The following is a 13,992-nucleotide window of genomic DNA, read 5'->3' as shown; positions in this document are numbered from 1 at the left end:
AGGGAGGAGGAGAAGTAGTCCTGAACAGAATCTTCCCTTTGACCAAAACACCTACGTACCCTTAACTACAAAGTAGAGTAATTCACCAGTTCATTACTTACTAGTTTCCGACAGATTCTTAACTGGACTGAAGAGGCAAAAAATTTCATCTTATTCCCAGCAACCCTAGACCTGTAGATGAATGGTTCAAAAAACTGACAAGTTGATAAATTAGACACATGTGCAGCACTTGGGTATCTTTAATGAGGAAACGTTTCGCCACACAGTGGCATCATCAGTACATACAAAGGAGAACGGTGAAGAACAAGAGTTTGAGGTAATCAGTCCCTCAGCCTTCAGTCGATGTAATCAGTCCATCAATCTTGAAAATCTTTTCAAGATTGATGGACTGATTACTTCGACATGTCAGACACTGCAACATCATGGGATCTTGGTACAAAGACTTCAACGCTTGTCCAACCTTTGGACGATGACCTACTTACACTAGTGGCAGGTCCCACTGTGATCCCGCCTCCTCCTGCTTCCACTCATCTGAGTCGAAGTTGCACTTCCTACAAGAGTGATGGACTGAACACATCGATTCCAGGTCGAGGGACTGATTACCTCAAACTACTTCTCTCCTTACCCATTTCTACTTTGTATTGGACTGATGAAGCCACTGTGTGGCGAAACGTTTCTTCAATAAAGATTTCCATGTGTTGCATAAGTGTCTCAATTCTTTAACTTGTCGGCTTTCAAAACCATTCATCACACATACACTTACACACCTACTATACGCTTGTACTTATGAGCACACCTCATCATAACAACGTACCAGATAGTATATATTTATAAGAGTATTACAGTGTACTGCATATTATCTGAAGTGCCCATAGTACTATACATGCTCTCTCTCTCATTTATTCATTTTATCTCGTTTACTCCCCTCTGACCCTACATTAAGACTATAAATATTTTAAGGTAAGTAATGAGTGAACTGTATATGCATATCACTCTGGGACGCTTTAAATGTCATAGAATATTATGTGTAGGTGAGGTGGCCTGGTACTGTAGGTATGGTAGCCTGGGTGGCTACCATACATACCACACTTGATTTCTTACAATAAATACTACTCATCTCACCTTACATTAAGACTACAAATATTTTAAGGTAACTAATGATTGCACTAAATGTGTATTTTACCTTTTAATTGTTTTTTAATGCTTAGTTCTATTGCTAACTTAATATACGTTAGTGGTATTTATAAGTGGATAAAAAGGGCGTTCCACTTTACGGCGGTAGCCTGGAACCTAACCTGCCATATAAGTGGGGTCCTAATGTATATACATAAAGTACAGAATAAGTATGATACATACGTTTAATAAGTTCTACTCCATGATCTGTGTAAAAGCTTATTTCCTTAATTATTCAGTTTACATTAACTGTAAATATTACCACCTGAACACCTTTGTTATTAAAGATCTCAACTTTCATTTAGTTGGTTTGCATTTATTCAGTTACAATCCAAAAGCGTTAATGAGAAGCAACCTAATTTTACGGGATAACTGGACTAGAATACACTCTGACCAGAGTCTAGATAATAAAGGGGGATCAATAAGTTGACCTAGTATTCTCTGGTGATATCTTCACTTAACTGATGTCATATTTTGTAAAAATGGATCAGCTAGAGGCAGAAAGCTTTGTGTCAGTTACACCATGTGGATGACGTTCGATCACTGTCACCTGAGTAAGGTTCCCTGATGCTGGTGAGGGGCTCTTGATGTAGGGTATTGGATCTGTGCTCCAGTTCCCTGAATTAAGACTGAATACTTTCCACATCCCCCCCCCCCAGGCGCTGTATAATCCTACGGGTATAGCTCTTCCCCCTTGATTATTACAATAATAATCTGATCGCTGTACCCAGGAGGCTCGACCAAGTGGCCCTTCTCTCCAGGCTCAACAACGTGGAATATTCTATCAGATTTACCATGGAGGAACACGATGACACGCTCCCCTTCCTGAATGTACTATTTTACAGATCAGGAAACAAGCTTACATGTTCAAGTTTATCGTAAGTCGATCAACAAAATAAAAGTGATGAGTAAATGCATAACTAATCAAGACTATGTGAGTAAAAGTGTAACTACTCAAGACTGTGAGTAAAAGTGTAACAAATCAAGACGATCTGTTACATTTTTACTCAAATCATAACTGTAGATTGCCACCTTAAATACAGTTGTTCAGAACATGTCCGGAAACTTGGCTAAATTATAATTACCCTTTCAAAACACGTCAATTAGGTGACCTCATTTCGTGACATCTCTCTCCTGACTAGGACCATCTACTCCACATTTGACCTTATCCCAGCTATATGTATTCTGCTCAGTCTTTGTATTGGGTTGACAGAGATCCAAGTGAGCGAAACGTTTCCTAGCGATGCATTTTGTTTGTATGGATGGTGGCTTTCTCGGTTTCCTTGCTGTGACTCACTGCTCTATGTTGTCTTTGTGTTAGTTTTGTTGTTTTGGTTTATTTGTTGCATTTATTGGCTTCATTACTGTCTTTGTTGAATTTCCTTGCTATCTTTTGTTTATATGCTGAAAAAAGTACACCGTTCGGCGCCAATATACTAAGAGATGCCCCCCTCTCGGTGTATATATACATATACTGACAGAACTATTGTATATACCCTAAACGATACCCATCTAATGGTGCATATGCACTTGCAAACATAATCTCTCGGTGTATACCCACTGAGAGATACACAAATCTCGGTATATATACACTGAAACATGTTCACCTCTCGATGTATATACACACTTAAACGTGTTTAACTCTCGATGCATATACATTTACTCCGAATTCGTGTATATAGTGAGCAATGACACTGACGCTATATATATTATATATATATATATATATATATATATATATATATATATATATATATATATATATATATATATATATATATATATATATATATATAAGTATATATATATATATATTGTGAGTGATTGATAAGTGCCGGCGCAGGGGGAGCAAAGGTAGTCAATGACCTGTAAAATCCTCAGTCGTGTGTCGTAAGCCGTGTCAAGAATTCCTGAGCGTCAACATGCACCCCGCCCCCCCTCTCTCTCTCTCTCTCTCTCTCTCTCTCTCTCTCTCGCTATTTACAGGTTAAGGATTCCTAACTTTATTGGCAAGCTAAGGGCTGTTACCTAAATCAGCTCATTTGAAAGCATTTTTATTGTTAAGAGACATGCAAGTAGGGAACAGGATGAAGTTGGAGCCATCTGTGGGCCAGCATTTTCATTTGATCAACTGACTTTATCTCGCTGACATCATTATGCTGTACGAATGTGTTCCATACTCGAGTCATCCTGGGTATGTATGATCTCAGATGGAGTGATGTTCTGGAGAAGGGTACAGCCAGAGTGAAGTTGCTGCTTTCTGCCCGTCTTGTGGCATAAAAGCTTATTTCACGCTGTCCTCGAAGTGGATCCAAGTGTGGTATTTTGACAATATTGGCCTTGTACATAACAGTAAGGCCACCCACATCCCTCCTATGTTGAAGGCTCTGCTGAAATGACAGATCTATCCAGGATGGGTCCAGGAGAGAGATGAGACGTCTTGCTCTGTTCTCTACTCTGTCAAGCAGTCGCAGATGAGAGGGCGGGCAGGCAAACCAAGAAAGTGGAGCATACTCAAGGTGTGAGCGTACTTGCGCCTCGTACAGGATCTTGCAACCCCTACTGTCAAGCAGATGCGAGATACGGCGAAGTGCTGTAAGCTTCCTGGCTGCCTTGTTTGCAAGATTTACAACATGGTTCTTCATGGTTAGTTTGGAGTCAAATTTCACCCCAAGGATATCAACTTCTTCTCCAGGTGCCAACACCCTCCCATTCATCCTTACTACTGCACCAGCATTACCATCATGGTGCCTAGAGACGATCATCATCTGCGTTTTCTCAGGTGCAAATGTTACTTGCCATCTATTTCCCCAAGCTGATATAGTTCTCAGCTGGTGATTGATGTAGCTTAGAGCAGCTGGCATTTCTTCTCCTGGATAAGTGAATGTCAGTGTACAGTCGTCTGCATATGCATTTGATTCTGGGATGAGATGAAGAAGGTCGTTGAAGTAGACATTCCATAACAATGGACCCAGCACGCTTCCTCGTGGAACACTTGCCCCAATAGGATGTCTTGCTGATTCCGTTCCATTGAGAACTACACTTAGAGATCTACCATGAAGGTAATCACTGAGGAGACATAGCGTAGAGCCTGCAATTCCCAGTGCTTGAAGTTTTGCTAAGAGGCCCTGGTGCCACACCCGGTCGAAAGCGCCAGCAATGTCCAGTGCTACCACACAGCTGACTTTGGATTCATCCAATGACTGGTGCCACTTAGTGGAGAGGTTTAACAACAGATCAGCAGCAGAGTAACCTTTCCTGAAGCCATATTGACGATCACAAAGTAGTGAGTGATAGTCAAAAAACTCTTGTCATTTGTCTTGAGATTATTGTCTCAAGGATCTTACCAGTGATTGACAGGAGTGACACTGGTCTGTAGTTGCTGATTTCTGCTCTGCTCTTCTTTTTGTGAACAGGGACTACATTTGCCTCTTTCCATAGAGAGGGCCATTTACACTGTACTAGGCAGTGCTGAAAGATGCGAGTTAGAGGTGCTGCTAGCTGGTCTGCACATCTTCTCAACAATCTTGGGCTCAACTTGTCTGGGCCCACAGCCTTTTCTTGGTCAAGCGATTTAAGAAGGAAATGCACCTCCTCCTGCCTTATTGTCACCACTGACAGTTTTGACACAGTTCTTGCAGCTAGCCAAGGAGGGTCCCTTGCTGGATCAGGAACTTGCATTTTGGTAGCAAAGTGTTCAGCAAAGAGGTCCGCCTTCTCTTGACTACTAGTAGAGGTGGTCCCATCCTGTCGATTTAGAGGTGGAATGAGCTCATCAGGCAGATAACCTTGTCTGTCCTTGACCAGGGACCACCAGGTTTTGGAGCCTACCCTACCTGATGCTAGCTTTCTTTTAGTGTCCACCTCCCATTTAGCAATGGCCCACTTTTGAACGTCACCCATATGCCTACAGGCTTGCGTGTGCAAGTTCCTGTTATAGGTGGTAGGATGTCTCTTATACCTTCGCCGTGCTTTGTACTTAGCAGTAGCAGCCTCTCTACAACGAAAGCCAAACCAAGGCTGATCTGTAGGCTTTGTCACATATTGCAGAAAACAATATGAAGTTCAACGATGAGAAATTTCAATTACTCAGATATGGTAAACATGAGGAAATTAAATCTTCATCAGAGTACAAAACAAATTCTGGCCACAAAATAGAGCGAAACACCAACGTCAAAGACCTGGGAGTGATCATGTCGGAGGATCTCACCTTCAAGGACCATAACATTGTATCAATCGCATCTGCTAGAAAAATGACAGGATGGATAATGAGAACCTTCAAAACTAGGGAGGCCAAGCCCATGATGACACTCTTCAGGTCACTTGTTCTATCTAGGCTGGAATATTGCTGCACACTAACAGCACCTTTCAAGGCAGGTGAAATTGCCGACCTAGAAAATGTACAGAGAACTTTCACGGCGCGCATAACGGAGATAAAACACCTCAATTATTGGGAGCGCTTGAGGTTCCTAAACCTGTATTCCCTGGAACGCAGGAGGGAGAGATACATGATTATATACACCTGGAAAATCCTAGAGGGACTAGTACCGAACTTGCACACGAAAATCACTCACTACGAAAGCAAAAGACTTGGCAGACGATGCACCATCCCCCCAATGAAAAGCAGGGGTGTCACTAGCACGTTAAGAGACCATACAATAAGTGTCAGGGGCCCGAGACTGTTCAACTGCCTCCCAGCACACATAAGGGGGATTACTAACAGACCCCTGGCAGTCTTCAAGCTGGCACTGGACAAGCACCTAAAGTCAGTTCCGGATCAGCCGGGCTGTGGCTCGTATGTTGGTTTGCGTGCAGCCAGCAGCAACAGCCTGGTTGATCAGGCTCTGATCCACCAGGAGGCCTGGTCTCAGACCGGGCCGCGGGGGCGTTGACCCCCGGAACTCTCTCCAGGTAAACTCCAGGTATTGCCGGTGAGGAATGTGTTCTTGTTGTAGATTAAGGATGTGTCCAGTGAAGGCTTTCACTTGGTTGTCAACATCCCCTTGGAGAAGAGCATTCCAATCGGTGGTGGCGAGCTCAAAGCGAAGGGCTGGCCAATTACCTCTTTCCCATAGCCAGGTTGTGCGTGTGGACTCCTCACCTCGTTCTGTTGGGATCTTAAGTGTCGTAAAAACAGCCTTGTGGTCAGACGATCCAACGTAGCCGAGGGGTTGACAAGTGACTATGCCTTCTGCCAGATCACTCACTACTGGGTCAAGGGAGGAGTCAGAGATATGAGTAGGGAAATCAACAAAGTTTCTCATGTCAAACACTGCAAGAAGGTCATCAAAGTCCCTCTGTATAAGGTGCTGGTTGAGGTCACCAACAATTATAATATGTTGACAGTTGTGTTGTAGCAGAAGGGAGTCAATATTTTCCATTAGGAAGTTGATGGGGTCTGCATGTTTCCACTGAGGTCTCTCTCTCTCTCTCTATATATATATATATATATATATATATATATATATATATATATATATATATATATATATATATATATATATATATATATATATATATATATATATATATATATATATATATATATATATTCTCTTTTGAGTGCTCGTCAAGAGGACAGAGGCGCCAGCTACCAGCATCTTGTACTCCTGTTACCTTCAGAATGCCACGCAGCCAGGGAGTGTCAATGCCATGAGAGAATGGCACTCTCCAGTTGAGATGCCTTAGTCTACTCTGCTATAAAAGTTTAGCCATATCTTGAGCATTTATAGCATAGACTAGTGATCGTAAACCTGTGCATGTTAACCAGTAAAAACGGAATGTTTGTCCGAAGTGGTTTAGTGGGGAAATATAATGCCCCACGTGTGGTTTACGCGGGAAATAGAAATTCGCTATTTTGTCTTTTAACGCAGTTCTGATATCCGAGTTTGGTAAAAAAAAAAAAATGGGAAAAACTTGTGCTTTTGAACACTATAACGTCGATTCTGAGATTTATAAGTATACTGAACCAAATATTTCAATTTATTTCAATAGCACCCCAGATTCCTTCTGACACTTTCAAATATACGGGGAAATATTGTCCCCTAAAGGTGGTTCAGCTGGTAAATATTCGTCCCTAGAGCTGGTTTATTGGGAAATATTTCGTACCTAGAGGTAGTTTATGGGGAAATATATCGTACCTAGAGGTATTTTATGGGGAAATATTTCGTCCCTAGAAGTGGTTTACAGAGAAATATTTCGTCCCTAGGTGTGGTTTAGCGGGGAAATATTTCGTCCTTAGAATATCATGATGGTTTGTGAAACGGAATAGAAAGAATGAAAGAATATAAAACATTGCAGCAACTAACTGGTGTCAGTTAAGGGGAACATAAATAATATATATAAATAATGAATGGCCGCTGTCACCAAATTCTAATGAATGAACTTTTGAGAAAAGGAAGAACGAACAAATTGCTACAAATGCTTCTAAGAAATATATCATTAAATGTAATACATAAACGTTTGAGAAAAGATATATGGCACCATATGTCCTAAAACAGTGTCATAAAGAAACAGTGAACTGATAAATATAAATGTAAAGTCATGAATAATGTCAATCTGAAATTTCGTTAACAATAATAATTTGCCATAATACCTGAGAAATGAAAACCCAAGTCAAAATTTCTTAAATTATAATCCCACAGAGACACTACATTATAAGTTATTCGCGACATTAAATTAACTTTTTTTAGAAATATAATGCTGTATAGTCCATGTGGTTTAGCGCTTCTTTTTTATTATAATAATAATAATAAAAATGGTCTAATAATTGCACTAGTAGACCATATACTTACTAGCAAATTATAATCACCCAAGGCAAGGAACAACATAACTAACCCCCCCCCCCCCTTCCTTACACTACTGCAATCACAGCATACTCATCTGACAGCCTACAGCTTCCTTTTCTTTGTCTGATGTTTAACTGCCTCTCACACACCTTCAGGGCTAATACCCACACTGTTAACGTCATCCAAATGATATTCAAACTGGAGCACAATGAGCGATACCCTTCCACTACGATGCCTGAAGGCACACTGCTCAAAATAATGATCTGCTGTACTTATAACCTCCTCCCAAACATCCTACCCTATACAAAAATTTACAAATAACAGCAAACCAGATAATTAATCTCTCCCTAACCATCAATAAAATATCAAGAATATTTTTGTCATCTTTAGTAAATATTAATGTAAACTAATCATGTAAGAAGCAATAAAAAAAATTGGTTCCAGCAAATTAATACCCACATTACAAATATCCTAAATAAACCTCTAACCCTACATTATAATAATCAGAATTTTACTGACCACCATACGATGAGCATCAGAGAGTCCTACTAGTATATAATTATTCTATGAAAACAACTACCACTTTCAAAAATCAGCAAAGAAAACCAATGTTACTTTCCCTGCCAAAACTTACAAATCTCTTATTTAAAACCCCAAATACTCATTAAAAAATTAATCTACAGTCACTAATTATCTTTAACAAGATTCCCTGGTCTCCATAGCACAACCTAGCCAAAAAATAATCCGATTTTATAACCCCTACCTATGAATATTATTATAATTATAAAATGTAAACAAAGTAGACGACAGAAACTAAGTATCCTACATAATATACATCAGATGCTCTCCATACTAATTTAGCTTCATAAATGCTTTATACTTTATTAACAAAGATATTGTAAATAATCTTATACTGAAAGCTCTGCGCTGTATAACGCTTGTAGGTTTAGCGCTTCATTATTTATTATGATAATATACTGAAAGCCATATTGCAAAAGACGGTTTATTGTGGAAATATTTCGTCCCTACAGGTAGTTCAGCGGGGAAATAACAACAGTGAAGTGGGTCCAGCACCGCCCCTGCCTGCATTGACGTTACCTTAATTGGATTTCCATGTAATTTGTTTAATATCACTCCTCTCCCCAGCCAGGTGTAAATAACACCTGTAATCACAGTGGACAGTGACCGCGGGTGGTGGGAAAGTGTATTGATGGATGGTGATGACACCTGTAAACAGTGTATAGTGATCGTTGATGGTGGGTAGTGTACTGGTGGGTAGTGTACTGGTGAGTAGTGTACTGGTGAGTAGTGTACTGGTGGGTAGTGTACTGGTGTGTACTGGTGGGTAGTGTACTGGTGGGTAATGTACTGGTGGGTAGTGTACTGGTGGGTAGTGTACTGGTGAGTAGTGTACTGGTGGGTAGTGTACTGGTGAGTAGTGTACTGGTGAGTAGTGTACTGGTGTGTACTGGTGGGTAGTGTACTGGTGGGTAATGTACTGGTGGGTAGTGTACTGGTGGGTAGTGTACTGGTGAGTAGTGTACTGGTGGGTAGTGTACTGGTGGGTAGTGTACTGGTGAGTAGTGTACTGGTGAGTAGTGTACTGGTGTGTACTGGTGGGTAGTGTACTGGTGGGTAGTGTACTGGTGGGTAATGTACTGGTGGGTAGTGTACTGGTGGGTAGTGTACTGGTGAGTAGTGTACTGGTGGGTAGTGTACTGATGAGTAGTGTACTGGTGGGTAGTGTACTTGTGGGTAGTGTACTGGTGGGTAGTGTACTGGTGAGTAGTGTACTGGTGGGTAGTGTACTGGTGAGTAGTGTACTGGTGGGTAGTGTACTTGTGGGTAGTGTACTGGTGGGTAGTGTACTGGTGGGTAGTGTACTGGTGGGTAGTGTACTAATGGGTAGTGTACTGATGAGTACTGTACTGGTGGGTAGTGTACTGGTGAGTAGTGTACTGGTGAGTAGTGTACTGGTGGGTAGTGTACTTGTGGGTAGTGTACTGGTGGGTAGTGTACTGGTGGGTAGTGTACTGGTGAGTAGAGTACTGGTTGGTAGTGTACTGGTGGGTAGTGTACTGGTGGGTAGTGTACTGGTGAGTAGTGTACTGGTGGGTAGTGTACTGATGAGTAGTGTACTGGTGGGTAGTGTACTGGTGGGTAGTGTACTGGTGGGTAGTGTACTGGTGAGTAGTGTACTGGTGGGTAGTGTACTGGTGGGTAGTGTACTGATGAGTAGTGTACTGGTGGGTAGTGTACTGGTGAGTAGTGTACTGGTGGGTAGTGTACTGGTGAGTAGTGTACTGGTGAGCACTGTACTGGTGGGTAGTGTACTGGTGGGTAGTGTGCTAATGGGTAGTGTACTGATGAGTAGTGTACTGGTGGGTAGTGTACTGGTGAGTAGTGTACTTGTGGGTAGTGTACTGGTGGGTAGTGTACTGGTGGGTAGTGTACTGGTGAGTAGAGTACTGGTTGGTAGTGTACTGGTGGGTAGGGTACTGGTGGGTAGTGTACTGGTGAGTAGTGTACTGGTGGGTAGTGTACTGATGAGTAGTGTACTGGTGGGTAGTGTACTTGTGGGTAGTGTACTGGTGGGTAGTGTACTGGTGGGTAGTGTACTGGTGAGTAGTGTACTGGTGGGTAGTGTACTGATGAGTAGTGTACTGGTGGGTAGTGTACTTGTGGGTAGTGTACTGGTGGGTAGTGTACTGGTGAGTAGTGTACTGGTGGGTAGTGTACTGGTGAGTACTGGTGGGTAGTGTACTGGTGGGTAATGTACTGGTGGGTAGTGTACTGGTGGGTAGTGTACTGGTGTGTACTGGTGGGTAGTGTACTGGTGGGTAATGTACTGGTGGGTAGTGTACTGGTGGGTAGTGTACTGGTTGGTAGTGTACTGGTGAGTAGTGTACTGGTGGGTAGTGTACTTTTGGGTAGTGTACTGGTGGGTAGTGTACTGATGAGTAGTGTACTGGTAGGTAGTGTACTGGTGGGTAGTGTACTGGTGGGTAGTGTACTGGTGAGTAGTGTACTGGTGGGTAGTGTACTGATGAGTAGTGTACTGGTGGGTAGTGGACTGGTGGGTAGTGTACTGGTGGGTAGTGTACTGGTGATTAGTGTACTGGTGGGTAGTGTACTGGTGGGTAGTGTACTGATGAGTAGTGTACTGGTGGGTAGTGTACTGGTGAGTAGTGTACTGGTGGGTAGTGTACTGGTGAGTAGTGTACTGGTGAGCACTGTACTGGTGGGTAGTGTACTGGTGGGTAGTGTGCTAATGGGTAGTGTACTGATGAGTAGTGTACTGGTGGGTAGTGTACTGGTGAGTAGTGTACTGGTGAGTAGTGTACTGGTGGGTAGTGTACTTGTGGGTAGTGTACTGGTGGGTAGTGTACTGGTGGGTAGTGTACTGGTGGGTAGAGTACTGGTTGGTAGTGTACTGGTGGGTAGCGTACTGGTGGGTAGTGTACTGGTGGGTAGTGTACTAATGGGTAGTGTACTGGTGAGTAGTGTACTGGTGAGTAGTGTACTGGTGGGTAGTGTACTTGTGGGTAGTGTACTGGTGGGTAGTGTACTACTGGGATGTGTACTGGTGGGTAGAGTACTGGTTGGTAGTGTACTGGTGGGTAGCGTACAGGTGGGTAGTGTACTGGTGGGTAGTGTACTAATGGGTAGTGTACTGGTGAGTAGTGTACTGGTGGGTCGTGTACTGGTGGGTAGTGTACTGTTGAGTAGTGTACTGGTGGGTGCTGTACTGGTGGGTAGTGTACTGATGGGTAGTGTACTGGCGGGTAGTGTACTGGTGAGTAGTGTACTGGTGAGTAGTGTACTGGTGGGTAGTGTACTGGTGGGTAGTGTAATGGTGGGTAGTGTACTAATGGGTAGTGTACTGGTGAGTAGTGTACTGGTGGGTAGTGTACTGGTGGGTAGTGTACTGGTGAGTAGTGTACTGGTGGGTAGTGTACTTGTGGGTAGTGTACTGGTGGGTAGTGTACTGGTGGGTAGTGTACTGGTGGGTAGTGTACTAATGGGTAGTGTACTGATGAGTACTGTACTGGTGGGTAGTGTATTGGTGAGTAGTGTACTGGTGAGTAGTGTACTGGTGGGTAGTGTACTTGTGGGTAGTGTACTGGTGGGTAGTGTACTGGTGGGTAGTGTACTGGTGAGTAGAGTACTGGTTGGTAGTGTACTGGTGGGTAGTGTACTGGTGAGTAGTGTACTGGTGAGTAGTGTACTGGTGGGTAGTGTACTTGTGGGTAGTGTACTGGTGGGTAGTGTACTAATGGGTAGCGTACTGGTGAGTAGTGTACTGGTGGGTAGTGTACTGGTGGGTAGTGTACTGGTGAGTAGTGTACTGGTGGGTAGTGTACTGGTGGGTAGTGTACTGATGGGTAGTGTACTGGTGAGTAGTGTACTGGTGGGTAGTGTACTGGTGGGTAGTGTACTGGTGAGTAGTGTACTGGTGGGTAGTGTACTTGTGGGTAGTGTACTGGTGGGTAGTGTACTGGTGGGTAGTGTACTGGTGGGTAGTGTACTGGTGGGTAGTGTACTAATGGGTAGTGTACTGATGAGTAGAGTACTGGTGGGTAGTGTACTGGTGGGTAGTGTACTGGTGGGTAGTGTACTGGTGAGTAGAGTACTGGTTGGTAGTGTACTGGTGAGTAGTGTACTGGTGGGTAGTGTACTGGTGGGTAGTGTACTGGTGGGTAGTGTACTGGTGGGTAGTGTACTGGTGGGTAGTGTACTGGTGGGTAGTGTACTGGTGGGTAGTGTACTGGTGAGTAGTGTACTGGTGGGTAGTGTACTGGTGGGTAGTGTACTGGTGAGTAGAGTACTGGTTGGTAGTGTACTGGTGAGTAGTGTACTGGTGGGTAGTGTACTGGTGGGTAGTGTACTGGTGGGTAGTGTACTGGTGGGTAGTGTACTGGTGGGTAGTGTACTGGTGGGTAGTGTACTGGTGGGTAGTGTACTGGTGGGTAGTGTACTGGTGGGTAGTGTACTGGTGGGTAGTGTACTGGTGAGTAGTGTACTGGTGGGTAGTGTACTGGTGGGTAGTGTACTGGTGAGTAGAGTACTGGTTGGTAGTGTACTGGTGAGTAGTGTACTGGTGGGTAGTGTACTGGTGGGTAGTGTACTGGTGGGTAGTGTACTGGTGGGTAGTGTACTGGTGGGTAGTGTACTGGTGGGTAGTGTACTGGTGGGTAGTGTACTGGTGGGTAGTGTACTGGTGGGTAGTGATGGTGTGTGTTGATGCTAAGTGATGAGTGTTGATGAGTATTAAAGGCAGGATATGTTTTGTTATGTTAGGCTGGGGATGTAAATACTGAAAATTCTTGACTTATCTCGGTGGCTGCGCGATCCCAGAAAGATATCCCCTCTATCTCATAAGCCCAGCCCTGTCTACCACAATTGTCTGATAAAGGTATCCCCATGTACCACAACCCCAGCCCCGCCCCCCAATAATTCCAGAAATAACTTAACTCTTTCCCTCTTCCACAAAGATTAGAAATAATGTCAATAAAAATACATTCCCCCCAAAATTTCAAGCCATTTATCCCATTACGAACGGCAAGAACCGTCATATTATTCACTGAAAAAAAGGAAAAAAAATATCTGTCACTAATATTCACATCTGAAATATTGCTAAGCTGAGTGGACGGTGCAAATGTGGACTGAGTGTAGCGTCAGGTGTGATCACTGGTGAAGCAAGGTAGTCAATGGTCAGTCTCCCTTTAAGGCTAGTGTAATGTTAAGGTAATCCAGACTCACTGCAATGCTATTGAGTTTGTTGGGAATTTTACGTTTTTGTCAGTTATTGTGTGATTTATTTTCCAAAGGTGGAGGCCTAGTGTGTGTGTGTGTGTGTGTGTGTGTGTGTGTGTGTGTGTGTGTGTGTGTGTGTGTGTGTGTGTGTGTGTGTTTGAGTGATTGTGTGTGTGTGTGTGTGTGTATATGTGTGTGTGTGGGTGTGTGTGTGCTTACGTGCGCGTGTGAACAAGGTCCACGGGCAAGATATGAAACAGATGACCTTATGGTC

Source organism: Cherax quadricarinatus, chromosome 33, assembly GCF_038502225.1.
Source record: "Cherax quadricarinatus isolate ZL_2023a chromosome 33, ASM3850222v1, whole genome shotgun sequence".
Taxonomy (NCBI): Eukaryota; Metazoa; Arthropoda; class Malacostraca; order Decapoda; family Parastacidae; genus Cherax; species Cherax quadricarinatus.
The sequence above is the reverse complement of the archived record's forward strand: the minus strand, read 5'-3'. Positions refer to the sequence as shown.